Here is a 16,516-nt window from a genome sequence, read left to right as displayed (position 1 = left end):
GCAGTGAGCTATGATTGCGCCACCACACTCTAGCCTGGATGACAGAGAGAGACCCTGTCTCTTAAAAAACAAACAAACAAACAAACAAAAACACTCCCTGTGTTAAACCTGCATGTGAAAAATCAGCTTTTTTCTATAGAAGTGAACTAAGAAATTACTTAATGGAAAAGAATCTTGAATTTAAACAACCTAAATTAATGAATGCAATAGTCTGTGATATAGTTTCATAACTTTACTGTCTACTCTTAGAGTCTTTAAAACAATGTAACCTTTCTCTACCAAGTGGTGTTTAGATTGTTTTCTTCTCCCTTCCAAAACATTTCTAGAAAAGATGCTGTGAATGTCACATATGCTTCCTGGCTACACTTGAGGTCTCAAGGAATGGATGTGCCTGATTCTGTGTCTTACCAGATAAAGACACTCATTGAGGATGCTCTAGGAACCCACAAGGTGGAGAAGAGGTGCCCCTTCCTTGAAGGTATGGATAGGTCTCTTGGCTGCCGTGGCCGATGGCATGTGCCACACTTGGATTAGGCGTGATTCAGCCAGGATCAAATTGAACTAGGCAAAGTCCCCCAGTAGAAGGCCATGTCATTTCCCATGGAGAACAGACCCTTTCTCAGTCTTCATCGTGGGAACGTTATGCTTCTCTCCCAACCTGAGGAAGAATTGGCTATTAATTCATCTATGCATGTAATATATTGTATTGCATTTTACTATGGGTGAGGTGTGTTTTGGAACACTGGGGAGTCAATAGCAGACCTAAAAGGGAAATCCCTTCTCTCATGTGCTTCATAGTCTAATCAGGAGATAGACCAGATAAACTAGAGTATCTGAGTTGATATGCTTTATGAAGAACAATCAAATAAAGGGGATAAATTGGGTTTTGTGTATGTGCATGTATGTGATAATAGTCTTTAAAATATGGTAAGGGGAGGCCTCCTTGAGAAGATGATGAGGGAGAGCCATGTAGCCCTTGGGGGAAGAGGCTTTGGCTAGTGCTGAGGCTCTGCAACAGGGTTGTTCGTGGTGTGTTCAAGGAACAGGTGGAGGCCAGGAAGAGAGGGAAAGGGCAGCAGAGGAGCCTTAGGACACCCTGAAAGATAGTGTGATAGAAGGGACTGGACAGTAAGACTGGCCAGAACACCCTATTTCCTCTGTCTTTAGATATGAACAAGTCTGAGACTGGCCTAGAGCTCTTTGGCGATCCTTGCTGCCAAGAGGACTGTGAAGTCCACGCCCCCGTGCAGCCTGGCATGTTGTATGTGCATGCTCCCTGCCCGGGTATTGGTTGCTTAGGCACTCTGCCACTGGCTGTGTTTACCAACTGCTGGGATCTCCTGGAAGACCTGTACCCTGAGCAAGTCAGGGTGGAGCTCTTATTCTGATGCCTTTGGCCACAAATACCAAATAAAACATTTTATGAAGGATACGGGCAAGGTCCAGGAACTGTTCTAGAACTTGGAACATGTTGTAAGGTCATTTATTATGAGAATGTTCATTGTACTGACTTTTCTTTTGCAACTGTACCTTTGTAATACTTCCATAGGATGCTATTCCTGACTCTGATAAAGGTAGACGTGAGTAGGAATTAACTTGAGCATCCAGTTGTTTCCCCAAGGCTCGTTTGTGACCCTTGCTTTTGTCCTGCTTTTTTTCTTATCAAAGATTACATTGGGCAGAGACTTGCACTGGAAAATCGATGTGAGCTCCTTGTGAGTGGGTCCAGCATAGAGCAGTTGGTAATGAATTAACGGATGCCCTTAGCCTTTTTAAGGACTTACTGCTGGTGATGGTAATTCATTTGGTACAGTTACCTCTGAAATAATGTAACCTGCCTGTGCTGCCACAGACAGATCAATAGACATGATTTTTATTTCCCATCTTGCTAACTTGCTGTGTGACCTTGGTGCTCAGGTCTTGCATATCCCTGTGAAACAAAGGATTAGATTAGATGTTGAAGGCTTTGTGTAGATCTTTGAATGTTAGATGCTGAAATCCCAGCAAAGATGCCATTTAGCACAATCTTTTTCCACTGGACTCTAAGGGCGGGTGGGTAATCTTGGAATGCTATTTGCAAGTTTTTTTTTTTTCTTGAGGGGGGAGTTTCTTAGTTTTTATATGTCAAGAGAAGATTGAGTTTGGCGTAAAATAGAAGCTCAGTATATAGTAATTGAATTTCTCATGGTTAGAAATCTACTTGTAACTGACTACTTACAATACTTTCATGTTTTTTTCTTCTTCCTTTACCCTCTTAAGTATCCAGATAAGTCAGTGACAAGACTTAAGTTGGACCAGGGTCTGTGAGGCAGTCATCTGGAGGTTGCAGTCATCCAGCTTCTGTGGATTTTGCTCTAAAGATAGTTTCTAGTTCTTTGTGTCTATATAAACTATCTGATGGTAGAATACATTCTGAAATTCAACTGGTCTTTGTGCTTCTCTGGGTACATCATCTCAAATGTAACAGATTCTTTTTGAAAATAAACAATTTTTAATATGCATAAAATGAAAAATATTTAATCGTCAGTTCTCAGGCAATTTATATTTGGCATCACAAAGGGATGTTAGGTGTTTTCCAAAGTTAGCTCTGTGTGCATGCATGGGGTTCAAGGAGCTATATAGCAAAAATAGGTGGCAAGCCCTTCTATTACCAGGTTCATTTGTTCCAAGTCTGGCTTTGGCTTTTAATCAAATGTTAGCATTTGTTTATTTTCTCAAGAAATACTTACCTATGATGTGTTTGACAACATGCTAGTAATGGGTTTGAGAGTGTAAATTTCTGAAGGTGCTTTTGAGAGCCCATTAGGAAAGGGGATATAAGCCTGTCACTTAGTTCCCCTAATAAAAAATTCCTTTGTGTTTCAGGATTTGAATTATCCTTTAACTACCTGGGCCTGCTGGTTAAAGTTGTTGTGCTTACTGCCATCTTGCATGTTATTGGTCTTGTGTGACTCGTGACTAGAACATACATGAAGAAGGCAGATTCTCTGGGTCAGAACACGACATCACAGGAATGCCCACCTACAGCACCTACTTTTGATCTGAGGATTTTTTTTTTTTTTTTTTTGAGACACAGTCTCACTCTGTTGCCCAGGCTGGAGTGCAATGACACAATCTTAGCCCACTGCAACCTCTGCCCCCTGGGTTCAAGTTATTCTCCTGCCTCAGCCTCCTGAGTAGCTGGGACTACAGGTGTGTGCCACCACACCTGGCTAATTTTTTGTATTTTTAGTAGAGATGGGGTTTCAGCGTGTTGGCCTGGCTGGTCTCGAACTCCTAGCATCAGGTGATCCGCCTGCCTGGGCCTCCCAAAGTTCTGGGATTACAGGCATTAGCAAGCACACATGGCCAATCTGAGGAGCTTCTATAAGCTCCCTCCCTTCACCCTCTGCCAACCTAAGCTGCATTCCAGATGGTCCTCAGGGCAAGAAGGTTCATCAGAGATGGGAACCACAGGTGTGAAGGGAACAATCAGAGAGGGTCTGAGGGATACTGCCTCCCTGATGCCTGCCTATAAAGCAGGGTGGGAGAGAGGACCACCTGTTGGAGGTGAGACACCCACCATGCCATCAAGTCACACAGATGCTCCGCAAACTTGGAAGGAAGCAGCTTGAGTCCCATCCTGTGCATCATCCTTGTTCTCCGTGATGTAAATTGTGCTGTGCTCCTGACTCTCTCCCTGGGAGAAGGCCTCTATGCTGTATGTTCTGCATCAAGACCCAGCCTGTAGTCCCAACAATGGGCTGAGGTAGACCTCTGGTGACTCAGATACTCTAGTGATGAGTGTGGTCCGCAGAAGATTCCCAGGGAGCAGGAAGCACACAGCACCAACTTGTAAAGTTATTGAATGAGTTTAGTGATGGACAGACACGGAACTGTTAACATGCTTTAGAAAACTTACTTGACCTCAGCACTTTTCTCTCCTTTTAGGCTGAGTGTGGGGTGAGACATTCTTCTTCTTTTTCCTTCACCCTCACTTTTATTTTATTGGATTATAAGATTCTGTCTTCTGTTCTCGTTTTGGCCACTGTCTATGCCAGGCGATTAGAGCCTGACAGCTTGACCCTAAATAAAAGAAACGCTTTTATGTGTATTTAAAAACAAACAAAAACCTCTGTAGATCTTATTAAAATCTACCAGCAATGTTTGACTCCTTCACTTTTAAAAGTGGGGCTATTCCCATTCCTCTGTTTTTTGCCTACACTTGGCACTTTGTAAGGGAGACCATTGGAAGAGAAGATGCTAGAGGTCTTAAATATGGTTCTCACCCATGGTTTGCTTGCTTTTATTAGACCGAGCTAAAGGGTGGGGGAATTGACAAGCCATGAGAGAACAGATACTTGCATGTGCTTGTGTCTCATGGAGGTGATAGTGGGAGAGATTGGTAAAGTAGATCAAGAAGAAAAACTTTGAGTTAGGCAGGGCCGATCCTGAGTTTCTGGAAGCAGGGCCACACTCTCTGCAGTGCCAGGCATGGGCCTGTTGTGCAGAAGGAACTCTTTTACTTGAAGGAAAGCTTCAGGATGAGGGGTGTCTCCAAGCTGGCTTTAGGGTCTGGAAAGATGCAGGGCTAATGGGATTGGCAGCTTTGACCTTGCTGTGGCAGCCTCCTGGCCCAGCTCCCACATCTTAACCTCCCTGGAGAGCAGCCTAGTTGGCAGCACGGAGCTAAGGAGAGCCGGGTGGGATGAAGTGCAGGGCCCTACTGAGAGGAGGAGGGGAATGTAGTGTCTCCACAAACCCAGCTCTGGGGGTGGAGTGGAGCAGATTCCATGCCTGCCTCGTGGAAAGCATTGGGCACAGGGTACTGTTGTGTGAATCGTGGCTGCATGAAGCATATACTGGCTTCCACCTTGGGCCCTGGCAAAGGTATGAGGTGAGCAGTGTGCGGCCCTGTTCCCACTGCTCCTTAGAATGTAAAAGGTGGCACAACCATAGCTGGGGAACTGGGTGGTAGAACTGCCCACTGGGATGTTCCAGAGATGTGCTGGGCCACAGTCCCCAGGTGTGGGCTGTCACCAGGACTTCCATCATACTGTAGGTCTTTTTTTTTTTTTTTAAGTGGACTCAGAGATGTTGTATTCATCAATAACTCTTGAATCTGCCATCTGAAGTCAGTGTTTTTTAGATCTGCTTGATTGTAAGAATTTTCTGGGACACTTAATAAAAATACACATTCTGGGCAGGGGCAGTGGCTCATGCTTGTAATCCCAGCAATTTGGGAGGCCAAGGCTGGAGGACTGCTTGAACCAAGGAGTTTGAGACCAGCCTGGGCAACATAGTGAGACCTCATCTTTTTTTTTGGGAGGGGGGGGGAATTATCACACAGTCTTTTTTTTTTTTTTGAAAGAAAGAAAGAAAAAACGGAGTGAAGGAGAGGAAGAAAGAGGAAGAAAAAGAGGGAGAGAGAATGGGAATATTGCTTTATTCTAAAAATGGGTATTAATAATGGCCAATAAATATTTTGTGTATTTAAGGTAGAGAATGTATATTTTGTGTATTTAAAATGGAGAGCTCTATAAATATTTATTGAGTTTACTTGTTCCGGATTTGAGTTCAAGTCCTGGATATCCTTATTAATTTTCTGTCTCGTTGAGTCTAAATCTCTTTATGAGTCTTATGTATCTGGGTGTTAGGATTGTTAGCTCTTATTGTTGCATTGATCCTTTTATCACTATATCTTTGTTGCTTTGAAATCTATTTTATCAGATGCGAGAATTTCTCCTGCTTTTTATTTATTTATTTATTTTTGCTCTCCATTTGGTTGGTAAATCTTTCTCCATCCCTTTGTTTTAAGTCTTTGTGTATCTTTGGATGTGAAATGGGTCTGGATGTAGCATATTGTTAGGTTTTGGCTGTATCTTTTGATTGGGGGATGTAGTCGACTTAAATTTAGGGTTACTGCCATTTGATGTTAACTGGCTATTTTATCCATTCGTTGACGTAAATTCTTCTTTATGTTGATGCTCTTTACTTTTTGGTATATTTTTAGAAAGGCTAATACTGGTTGTTCCTTTCTATGTATAATGCTTCTTTTAGAAGCTCTTGTAAAGCAGGCCTGTTGGTAATAAAATCTCTGAGTACTTGCTTGTTCATAAAAGATTTAATTTTTCCTTCAATTGTGAAGCTTAGTTTGGCAGGATATGAAATTCTGGGCTGAAAGTTCTGTTCTTTAAGGATGTTGAATATTGGCCCCCCGCTCTCTTCTGGCTTGTAGGGTTTCTGCTGAGAGATCTGCTGTAAGTCTGATAGGCTTCCCTTTGTGGGTAACCTGACCCTTCTCTCTGGCTGCCCTTAGTATTTTCTCCTTCGTTTCAACCCTGGTGAATCTAACAATTATGTGCCTTGGGGTTGCTCTTCTTGAGGAATATCTTTGTGGTGTTCTCTGTATTACCTGGGGTTGAATATTGTGCTGCTTTGCTAGATTCGGAAAGTTTTCCTGAATAATATCCTGAAGGGTATTTTCCAGCTTGGATTCATTCTCTTTGTCGTATTCAGGTACACCTATCAAACGTAAATAAGGTCTTTTCACATAGTCCTATATTTCTTGGAGACTTTGCTCATTCCTTTTTATCCTTTTTTCTCTATTCTTGTCTTCTCATTTTATTTCATTAAGCTGGTCTTCAACCTCTGATATCCTTTCTTCTGCTTGATCAATTCGGCTATTCAAACTTGTGCATATTTCGCTAAGTTTTTGTGTTGTGTTTTTCAACTCTGTTAATTCATTTATATTCCTGTCTATATTGTCTATTCTTGTTAGCATTTTGTCAAACCTTTTTTCAAAGTTCTTAGTTTCTTTACATTGGGTTAGAACAGGTTCTTTTAACTCCCAGAAGTTTCTTATCATCCACCTTCTGAAGCCTACTTCTGATAATGGCACATAGTCCTTTTCCATCAGGGCTTGTTCCGTTGCTGATGAGGAACTGTAATCCCCTGTAGAGGGAGAGGGGTTCTGATCTGGGGTATTGTAGGTTTTGAAATGTTTAAGGGCCCTCTGTTAAAATACAAATACTCCTGTGAGGTTTGAACCTTTATTATCCCATATGCTAGATTTAACTTTAATAAAACAACAAAAACACAGCTTTATAGAAGTAGAATTTGTATACCATAAAATTCATTTTGAGTTGTGCCACCATCACAATCCAACCTTAAAACACTGTCACTCCAAATAGACCTACTTGTAGCCATTCCCCATTTCCACCCCATCCCTGTTCCAGGCAATCACTGTTCTTTCTGTCTCTATGGATTTGCCTCTTGCCATTTCATATGAACAATACAATATCTGGTCTTCTGTGTCTTGCTTCTTAGGGTAATGTTCTTGAGACTCCTCCATGTTGCAGCATAACAGTAATCTATTCCTTCATATTGCTGAATATTCCACTGCAAATACCACATTTTCATTCACTGATGGTGAACATTTATTTCTGGTTTTGGGCTATTATGAATAATGCAGCTATATACATTCATAGCTTCTGTTCTTATACATATATGTATTTGGAATATGTGCTTATTTTGGGTAGATTAAAAAACTGGCTGTGCACAGTGGCTCATGCCTTTAATCCCAGCACTTTGGGAGGCCAGATCACCAGAGGTCAGGAGTTCAAGACTAGCCTGGCCAATATTGTGAAACCTTGTCTCTACTAAAAATACAAATATTAGCTGGGTATGGTGGTAGGTTCCTGTAATTCCAGCTACTCGAGAGGCTGAGGCAGGAGAATTGCTTGAACCTGAAAGGTGGAGGTTGCAGTGAGCCAAAATTGCACCACTGGACTCCAGCCTGGGCAACAGATTAAGACTCCATCTCAAAAACCCAAGCAAAGAAAAAACTACCAAACTATTTTCCAAATTGGTTGTACCATGTTACAATCTCATTAGCAATATATGAATATTATAGTTGTTCCACACTTTTGACATTTGTCATTTTCTTTTTTTACAGCCATCCTAGTGAATATGAAGTGGTATCTCATTGTGGTTTTAATTTGCATTGCCCTAGTGCTAATGATTTTGTGCATCTTCTTTTCATGTGCTTATTGATCATTCATATATCTTTGATAAAATGTCTACTTGGCTGTTACTTTTTAAAATCCAGGGACAGAGAGATGGTCAACTTCCCTGGGAGGAGGAGAGGTTTGTCCTGTTCACTGTTTGATCTCAAGTGCTGAGCACGAGTCAGAGAGTAGAAGGTCGTTTATTAGTGTCCTGTGACTGCCGTAACAAATTGCCACAAACTTGGCGGCTGAAAGCAATACACATTTATTCTCTTTCAGTTCTTCAGATCAGAAGTCTAAATCAGTTTTACTGGGCCAAAATCAGGGGTTAGCAGAGCCTGCAGGGGCTCTAAATTTCCTTGCCCTTTCTAGCTTCCAGAGCTACCGTCTTTGCATTCTTTGGCTCTTAGCCTCTAACCCATCTTCAAAGCCAGCTGCATAGCATCTCTAAATCTCTCTCTGCTTCCTTTGTAATATGGCTTTGTTTGTCTTCTGTAGTAAAATCTTCCTCTGCTTCCCTTTTAGAAGGACCTTTGTGTGATTACATTTACCCATCTGAATAATCCAGGATAATGTCCCCATCTCAAGGGCCTTTATTCAGTCATACCGGCAAAGTCTGTTTGTAGGGTAACAATTCACAGGTTCCAGGGATTTAGGACCTGGCTGTCTTTGGGGGCCATCATTCAGCCCACCACAGTCAGTAACCTGTCAAATGCATGCAGCCCCATCAGCTCATAGTTTGGGGCTGGGTGGTCTTGAGGAAGACATCAGGCTGAAGGAAGTCTTCTGGAGGCACAGGTAGGCCCTGGAGGGATACCAGAGTCAATCGTACTAGGGACCTCTCACCTCTTTCTTCTGACTCATCTCCTTTCTAGAAACTTTTGGTTTTTGATACAGAGTCTCGCTCTGTCGCCCAGGCTGGAGTGCAGTGGCACCATCTTGGCTTACTGCAACCTCCGCCTCCTGGGTTCAAGTGATTCTCCTGCCCCAGCCTTCTGAGTAGCCAGTATTACAGGCGCAAACCACCACACCCCACTAATTTTTGTATTTTTAGTAAAGACGGGGGGAGGGGGGTTTCACCATGTTGGTCAGGCTGGTCTCGAACTCCTGACCTTGTGATCCGCCCACCTCGGCCTCCCAAAGTGCTGGGATTACAGGCGTGAACCACCAAGCCTGAACTCTAGAAACTATGATAAGAGGCGTTGGTTGCTAGCATGAGTGAGCCGGGAGGTGCAGAGGCAGCTGGCACTATTACCAGGGTCGTGGGGGGACAGGACCAGGACTCGGGGCCTCGCGCCCAGATCTTCCCGTCCTCGCCTTCTCCCAGCTCCCCGCCAGGCCAACCGCCTCCACGCGGGGGCCCGGGGCTGCTTCTGTACTGAGAGTTCAGCCCCCTCCCGGGGCACCACTTCCCTGTCCCGGCCTCTCCACTCTCCGAGGCGACAGCCACGCTGCGATCTCGCGCACGGCCAGCAGAGGCCAGCATCCCCCGCGGAAAGGGTGGCCGGGCTAGGCGGGCCGAGAGGTGGGGCTCAGCGACTCCGGGCACCGCTGCCAGCCCTCTACAGTGTGGGTTGCCGTTTCGCCGTCCCAGCCCCTCAGCCTTTTGTATCTTTCCACTTCTCCCGTGGCCCGCTGCGCTCTCGCCCTAGAGAAGGCACAGACTTCCTTGGGCGTGGCAGCCAGGAGTGGACGGGTGCGGCCTGGGAGGCGGCCGGGCTTCCCCTGCCGCGGGCCTGGAGGAAGGGCTGGGCGCGGCGGGAAGGCCTGGGAGGGAGAGTTGGGCCTGGGTTGGTAGCGGCCTAAGGGTCAGAGACGTCTTTCTTTGTTCACTGAAAGCTTTGAGAAGGACATCCTGATAGCAGTGAACTTCTAGATTTAGAATGAGCTTCTCACCGAGCATCTCAGATTCCAAAGTGCATCTAATTCGGAAGTCTCCGTGGTTCCATCTCCGGAAGGTGGCTGTTGAGGGGGCGGGGCGCTGCCTGGGTGCAGAGGGCTGAGTCAGGCCGGTGGGAACTCCTCAGCGTGCAGCGCCTGTGGGGCTGCTGCAAGCTTTTGCTGCTAGGCTCTGAATGAAGCCTGTGATTAAGGCCTTAGTTTAATTGGCTGCCCTCTCGCTTTTACTTGTGGACTGGCCTGAGCGGTTGCCTCCAGCAGCCTCAGCCACCGCCTCTCTACTTTGCCGCTGAATCCAGGAACGGCTATTCCACCGCAAAGGAGCTAAGACCTTCATTTCTTTCACCAACGTTTTTCTCACGGCTAATTCCTCTAGCCTCAGAGAAATCAAAGATAAGAGCCCAGATCTGGGGTCAGAAAAAGACGTGGGTGTTAGATCTGACTTTGCTACTAGTTGGCTGGCAGATGAGGGAGGGAGCGCTTCACTCCTGCCTGTTTCCTCCCCTGTTAAATGGGGACGCTAATGACGCTTACTGCAGATGGGGGAGCTAACAGCACTTACTGCAGAGGGTGTTGTGAGGAATCACTCAGCAAATTCTTGCAAAGGGCCAAGGTTAGAACTCAAGACTTTTAAAATCCCATCTCTTGGTCTGGGTGGATCCTGGGAGGGTGTCAAGCCCAGCTGATGGGCATGGGTGTGGCTGTGAGGTGAGCCTGCTCCTGACCGGGCACGACAGGAAGTGCAGCCTGCCCCAGCTGACAGCGCTGTCTACAGTGCACGTCCTCACAGGACGAGACCCTCGGCTCCCCTTTGCTCCAGCTCTGAGATCATTTTCAGCAGTTCATTCCACCTGTAAGCGCATCCTCAGTTACTGTAGGAGCCAGACCACGTGGGCTCAATCTCAGCTCAAGATCCACCAGCCCTGAGGATTTGGGAAAGTCACTTCACCTCTGTGGGGATTGATTTCCCCATCTGCAAAATGGACAGAGCATGGGCCATCTCGATGCTTTGTGGTAACACACGGGGTGCTGCTGAGTGGGGCTTTTTGCACTCTGCAACCTGGCTCTTGCGATTCAGACCATGAATGCTTGAAGTTTGATAGTAAGGCCAGAAAATGTTTAAAGGAGAGAACCCAAGATAAGTTGGGCCTTCTGGTGAGGTTCTTGCTACTCCTGGACAGCATGCCCATCTCTGTAGCAACTCAGGGCCAGGCAGTGCTCTGGGGTTCCCAGGTATCTGAGAGCATGACAGCTGGTCCAAAGCTGTCTTGGACGTGTTTGTCCTCTCTAATCAAAAGAGTCCTTCTCCATGCCAAGATGGAACTCTGCAGACAGTTTGAGGAGAAACTAAATTCTGGTTTTGAAGTCAATTTGGCCTCAGTCTTTAAAGCAGATTCACAATCTATTATGAATAAAGCTGCTAGGAACATTTGTGTACGACTTCATATGGACATATGTTTTCACTTCTCTTGGATAAATATCCAGGAGTATAATTTTTGGGTCATGTGGTTTCCTTGCTTGTAGAATTTCTGAAAATTGTAAGATAGTTGGATAATTGTTCCCTGGAGGGAGATATTTCAGATATGATAGGGAGAATGCCACAAGTATTGGGAGTCAGGAGTGGTTTTCGTGAATATCAGGCAGCATCTCTGTGTGTAGGGGGGGTCTGCCTTCCACCTTGACACACCTCTTGAGGGCAGCAGCTGCAGCTGCAAAGATGCAGATCTTGGTGTGAGCCTCAGGGGCCCCTTACTGTACATCACTGAAATCCATGTCACTTGTTTCTTCAGAATGTCCTGACTGTCAGCATGATTTAAGGCAGAGTGGAGGCCTTCGTCCTCAGGTTGGCCTGGGTCATGGTGGCTCGGTGCTCAGGCAGGGCCCATGTTTCTGCTCTCCTGACCAAGTTTCTTGACCAACTGATTTGATAGAGCATCAGAATTCTCATTCACTCCCTTTCCAGGCTGTCACAATAAGAGATTTTATAAGGAACTTAACCAGGGCTAATGCTTTTAATCACCACAAACTAACTTATTTTATACATTAACTGCCTTACACACTAACTTATTTTTCAAAACAAACGGTAATACTTAATTTAATTTTCATGTAGTCTGCATAACCTCCTAACCCGAGAGAAAAAGCGAATGCATACAGTCAACCCAAATGCCACTGTATATTGTTTTAAAATAGTTTTGCTATAATCTTTTTAAAATGAATTTATATTTATTCTGTAAAAATAGAGATGGGGTCTTGCTATGATGCCCAGGCTGGAGTGTGGTCACCATTCACAGGTGTGATCATAGCACACTGTGGCCTCCAACTCCTGGACTCGGCTGATCCTCCCAGCTCAGCCTCCAAGTAGCTGGGACTACAGGTGCATACCACCATGCCCCACTTTTAATCATTTTGAATACGAGCTTTTTCTGAGGTCTTGAGGAAATGGTTTTCCTTATGCAAGCAAAGTAAGGTGAACGTTTCATAAAACCAGAAAATAATGAAAATGAGGGGAGTGGGGCTCAGGCCTGTTACTGTGCCTCTGTCTTCTACAACAGCCTGTAGATAGTTACATATAATTAATCAGGTCAAGGTACTGTTTACTCTGCTCTCAGGAAAAGCATCTACCAGCCCTGCTGTGATCTTATTTAGTCCTCACAACAAACCAATGGGTAGGAATGACTGCTGCACACGTTTATTATAGATGACGGAATTGAGGCTCCATGAGTAAATCAGTTTTCCCTCCTCCCTTTGCTGCAGTTTAGTAGCTGAGATGAGCCATCATAGAGTGCCATGGGGCACAATGGCCACCTGGGTGTGGCTGCTGGGTCTTTGTCTCAGTCATTGAGCTCCTGGTTTTCTTCTGCCATGGTGCTCCCATATTTTTGTCATAAATGTCTCAGGGCCATTAGTTATTCTCACCCGCAAATCCTTGACTCCCTTTTAAAAATTAAACATTTCACCATGATGTTCCCTCTCCTGGAAGCCAGTTATCAGGGCTGGGCATCCCCTTGAATAGTAGGCCACATTTGTTTTAAGTTTTTATCTACTGTACGTATAAGAGGTTGCTCAGAGCCTATTAGATAAACCCAAGCACAGCCATTTTAGTCCTGAAGATTGCATTTTTTTCCAGTCATTATTTCTATAAATAGTGAAACAAACTCTGAGATAAGGTCCTTTTAATATGGGCTGCACATGTCCCCACCTCAGCACTTCTGTCTCCAGATGCTAACCACCTTTTGAACTGGAACCCTTGCCTCATTCAATGCTATTTGCAATTTAATGAACACCTGCTGTGTGCCAGGCACTCTGGAGAACAAAGATGGAACAGCCCCTCCTTCCGTCAAGTGCCGAACATGGACAAAAATGACTGGCTAACAAGGTTGTAGAGGAAAAAGCAGGTGATTGTGGCTGAGGAGGTGAGGATGGAACCCTTGAAAGATGGGGCTTTGGAAGACTCATAACCAGTGAGACGGACTAAGACCCAGAGCCATAACTTGGAGAGCGTGTGCCTTCCTACAGAGGAACTGAGCCCTAGGCTCCCTAGCCAGCCTCTTGGGCTCCTGTGAAGTCTCTTTAACTTGTCCATCTTCTAGAATTTGAGAAAACACAAAGTTCTTTTAGGGTTCAGATCCTGAACTCTGCTCCCTGGTTACCAATATGTTCGAATGAGGTTTGGCTTGGTTGGAATTTAAGGTAAACAGGCCAGGCCAAGGAATGGGAGATGGAGGTGAGTGGGGCCTTAGAGACCTAAACAGATAGTGCAGCAGGCTCTGCGCCTCCAGTTCAGTCTCTAAACCTTGACTGCCAGGGCTGGTTTTCTGGTTCCCTGCTAGTGTCCTGCTTGGTCACTCCTCCCTGGCCAGTGGAGGACTGCCAGCCTCTTCTCCTGCTAGCCCATCCCACACTGACTGGCAGCGGGTGCCAGGAAAATGGCTGTCTTCCTCTCCTTGGCCCAATGAACCTGGTTTTTACAGGGAAACTTAAAAGACCCCAGACATGGCCAAGTTCCTTTTGATCAAAGTGTGGCCCAGGACTGAGGATGGCCCAGAACCCTCTGGGGGCATCTGTTAACAAGGCACATCCCTGAGCCTCATTCCAGAACCCCTGAACCTGATTTCAGGTGGGCCTGGGATTTACCGTCTCATTAGTTGTCCTGGTGATTCTGACTGAAAACCTGGGAAGCAGCCCCACACCTTCCTTTTGCATCCAGTGAGTAAACTGGAGCCTGACAGGTGAAGACACTGCCTCTAATGGCCAAGCTGGGATGAGAGCACAGGACCACTGCCAACCCAGAGTCAGCCACTCCAGTCAACACTGCTGCTCTGCTCTTTTTCTTTCCTCTGACTGTGCAGACCAACGTCCAGGTCTTGGGCATTCAGCCCTGGCAGCCAGGCCAATGGGCTGGTAGTTACTGTAGAAGAGGTGAATTCAGGAATTGCAAATTGAATGCAGCTTCCCCCTGGAAGCTGTTTGCTCAGTGTTTTCAGCCTGTGGCTTCCTTGTGAACAATTCTCTCCTCCATCTAGCACCCCTCCTATAGGCCTAGCTGTCACCCTCAGCCCTAGCCCTGAGCCGGGCCCCAGCCCTGCACTCAAGTGCATCTCCATAAACACCCACACCACACTCTCTGACCTCCCTTTGCTGACATAGGATGGGAGTCTCAGGTCATTCCACCTTCCACCACCCTGCATCAAAAAGTAAAGATGAATGAGGAACATATCTGAGCACAGGAAGAGCCCTGAAACCAGCACTGCAGGACCCAAGTTCTAACCTTGTGTGACTTTGAGCAAGACACTGACCCTCTCTGGCCCATGCAGGACATCATTGTGTGCATTTCTCCCTTTGGCTTCTCATTCTAGCTTAGTCTACCCCACCCATGGTTTGCAGGGAAGACAAGTCAGAAAAAAAATCAACCCCTCCCCACTGGGCTAAGGTGACCTCTGCTTTTGCTTACAGTTTCATTCCCAGTACAGTGCTACCCCATGGAAAGTACTCAGCATTTGAATTATGGATAAATGTGAATTTAGAGGCACAAAAACATTGGTAATCAGGGGAAGCACTTGAGCTGAAAAGGCCCCTTGAGGCTACATTTCCTGCCAATGAGTTGCAGTGAACTCTTTCCCTGAATACTTTCAATAAACCTGACTTTGCACTTGAGGATCTGATTACAATCAATACAGCTCTAGAATGTGGTCTTGGCCTCCTCACCTGTGAAATGATGAACTAGATAAGATGGGCCTTCCTCCTTCCTCTACCTTTTCTCTGGAACTTTCTCCCACCCCCTCCTACCAGTTATGCAGCTGGTATCTGCCTTCCTGAGCCCCCTGCCCCTCCGGAGAGACCCTGCCCACATTTTTCCTCTGTCCAGACTTGGGTGTTCTGTGGCCAGGCCTCCCCACCTCTTTCCTTGTGACCTTGTGGGCTGGGATGTAGGAAAGGAGCTGGACATTCTTTAGTTTCTACCTCTTCCTCTTGACACAGGTGACCTTTTCAATCCTTCCAGCCCCAGTCAGTCCACAAGTACTTATGGGACACCAGATTTTGCCTGGAACAGCCTGGGGGAATCAAACAGGAGCCAGTCCCCACCCTCCAGAAACTGTGTGGCTGGGGGAGAAGATCACATGCAGGAAAATCAAGTGGTGACAAGAGCTGCCCTGAGACAGTATATGGCTCACTTCCCCACTGCAAGAGTAAAGGGCTTAGGGTTAGAGGCACGGCTTTAGTGCCTGAGTTCTGACTCTGACAATTATTAGCTTGGGACCTCAGGCAAGTTACAGGTCTGAGTCACAATATCTTGTCTATAAAGTGGGGGAAACAGGGACCCTTGAAAAATACAAAATCACCTTTAGACTAACATTATAAACCACTGCAGGCAAGATCTGCTGGGAGATCTAAATTCAGTGGACAGGAGATGGAGGAGAAACAGGCTATTCATAGTTTCAAAGTATTTCCCTCAGAGTACTTAGCAGTTATGAAAAGAAAAAGTAATTTTACTATGGAGAAACCTACCAGATACCACCTAAATCAAGTGACCAAGGTTAAAACAACCTGCAATAAAACAAATTAGCATCATATACCTGCTGGTGATAGGGACAGGAGGCAGAGAAAGTCTGGGCAGAAAATGGTGGGTCCCCAACAAAAACCCCACCCTCAAGCCGAAAAGCCTGAAACCATGGCCTAAAGAACTTCTATCCCTGTTTTCCCACTCAAATGTTGCCTTTTCCTAAACCACCCATGGCCCTGCCCCAATCCATCCTGTGCCTATAAAAACCCCAGACTCAGCAGGCAGACAGGAGAAGCAGCTGGTCATCAGGACTATAGCTGGATGTTGGAGAGAAGCGGCTTGACTTCAGAGGGAGAGCTTGATGACATAACTTAAGAAAGAATCTGGCTGCAGACAGCCGGACTTCAGGAGAAGATTACCTACCTCCGTATCTCCTTTTCAGCTCCACTTCCAGCTAAGAGCCCCTTTCATTGGCAATAAAATCCCCCACATTTACCACCCTTCAATTCTTTCATGTGACTTCATTATTCCTGGACCCTAGAAAAGAGCTCAGGGGCCACAGGTGTGGATACAAAAGGCAGCTACACTGGCCCTTTGCCCTTGCTAGTGGAGGGCAGCTGCCCCATGT

General features: G+C 45.8%; 1 long non-coding RNA gene across 1 annotated transcript in view; it reads left to right on the top strand.

Moving 5' to 3' along the window:
* Positions 1-326: 326 nt before the first annotated feature.
* The window catches only part of LOC118147312 (uncharacterized), a 35,753-nt gene continuing 19,563 nt past the window's right edge, over positions 327-16,516 (top strand). The window contains exon 1 of the long non-coding RNA XR_008476370.2: positions 327-478. This is a non-coding gene — a long non-coding RNA (uncharacterized LOC118147312). The remainder of the gene's footprint in view (positions 479-16,516) is intronic.

Source organism: Callithrix jacchus, chromosome 14 (assembly GCF_049354715.1).
Source record: "Callithrix jacchus isolate 240 chromosome 14, calJac240_pri, whole genome shotgun sequence".
Taxonomy (NCBI): Eukaryota; Metazoa; Chordata; class Mammalia; order Primates; family Cebidae; genus Callithrix; species Callithrix jacchus.
Note: the sequence above shows the minus strand (reverse complement) of the source record. Positions and strands in the feature narration are given on the sequence as shown.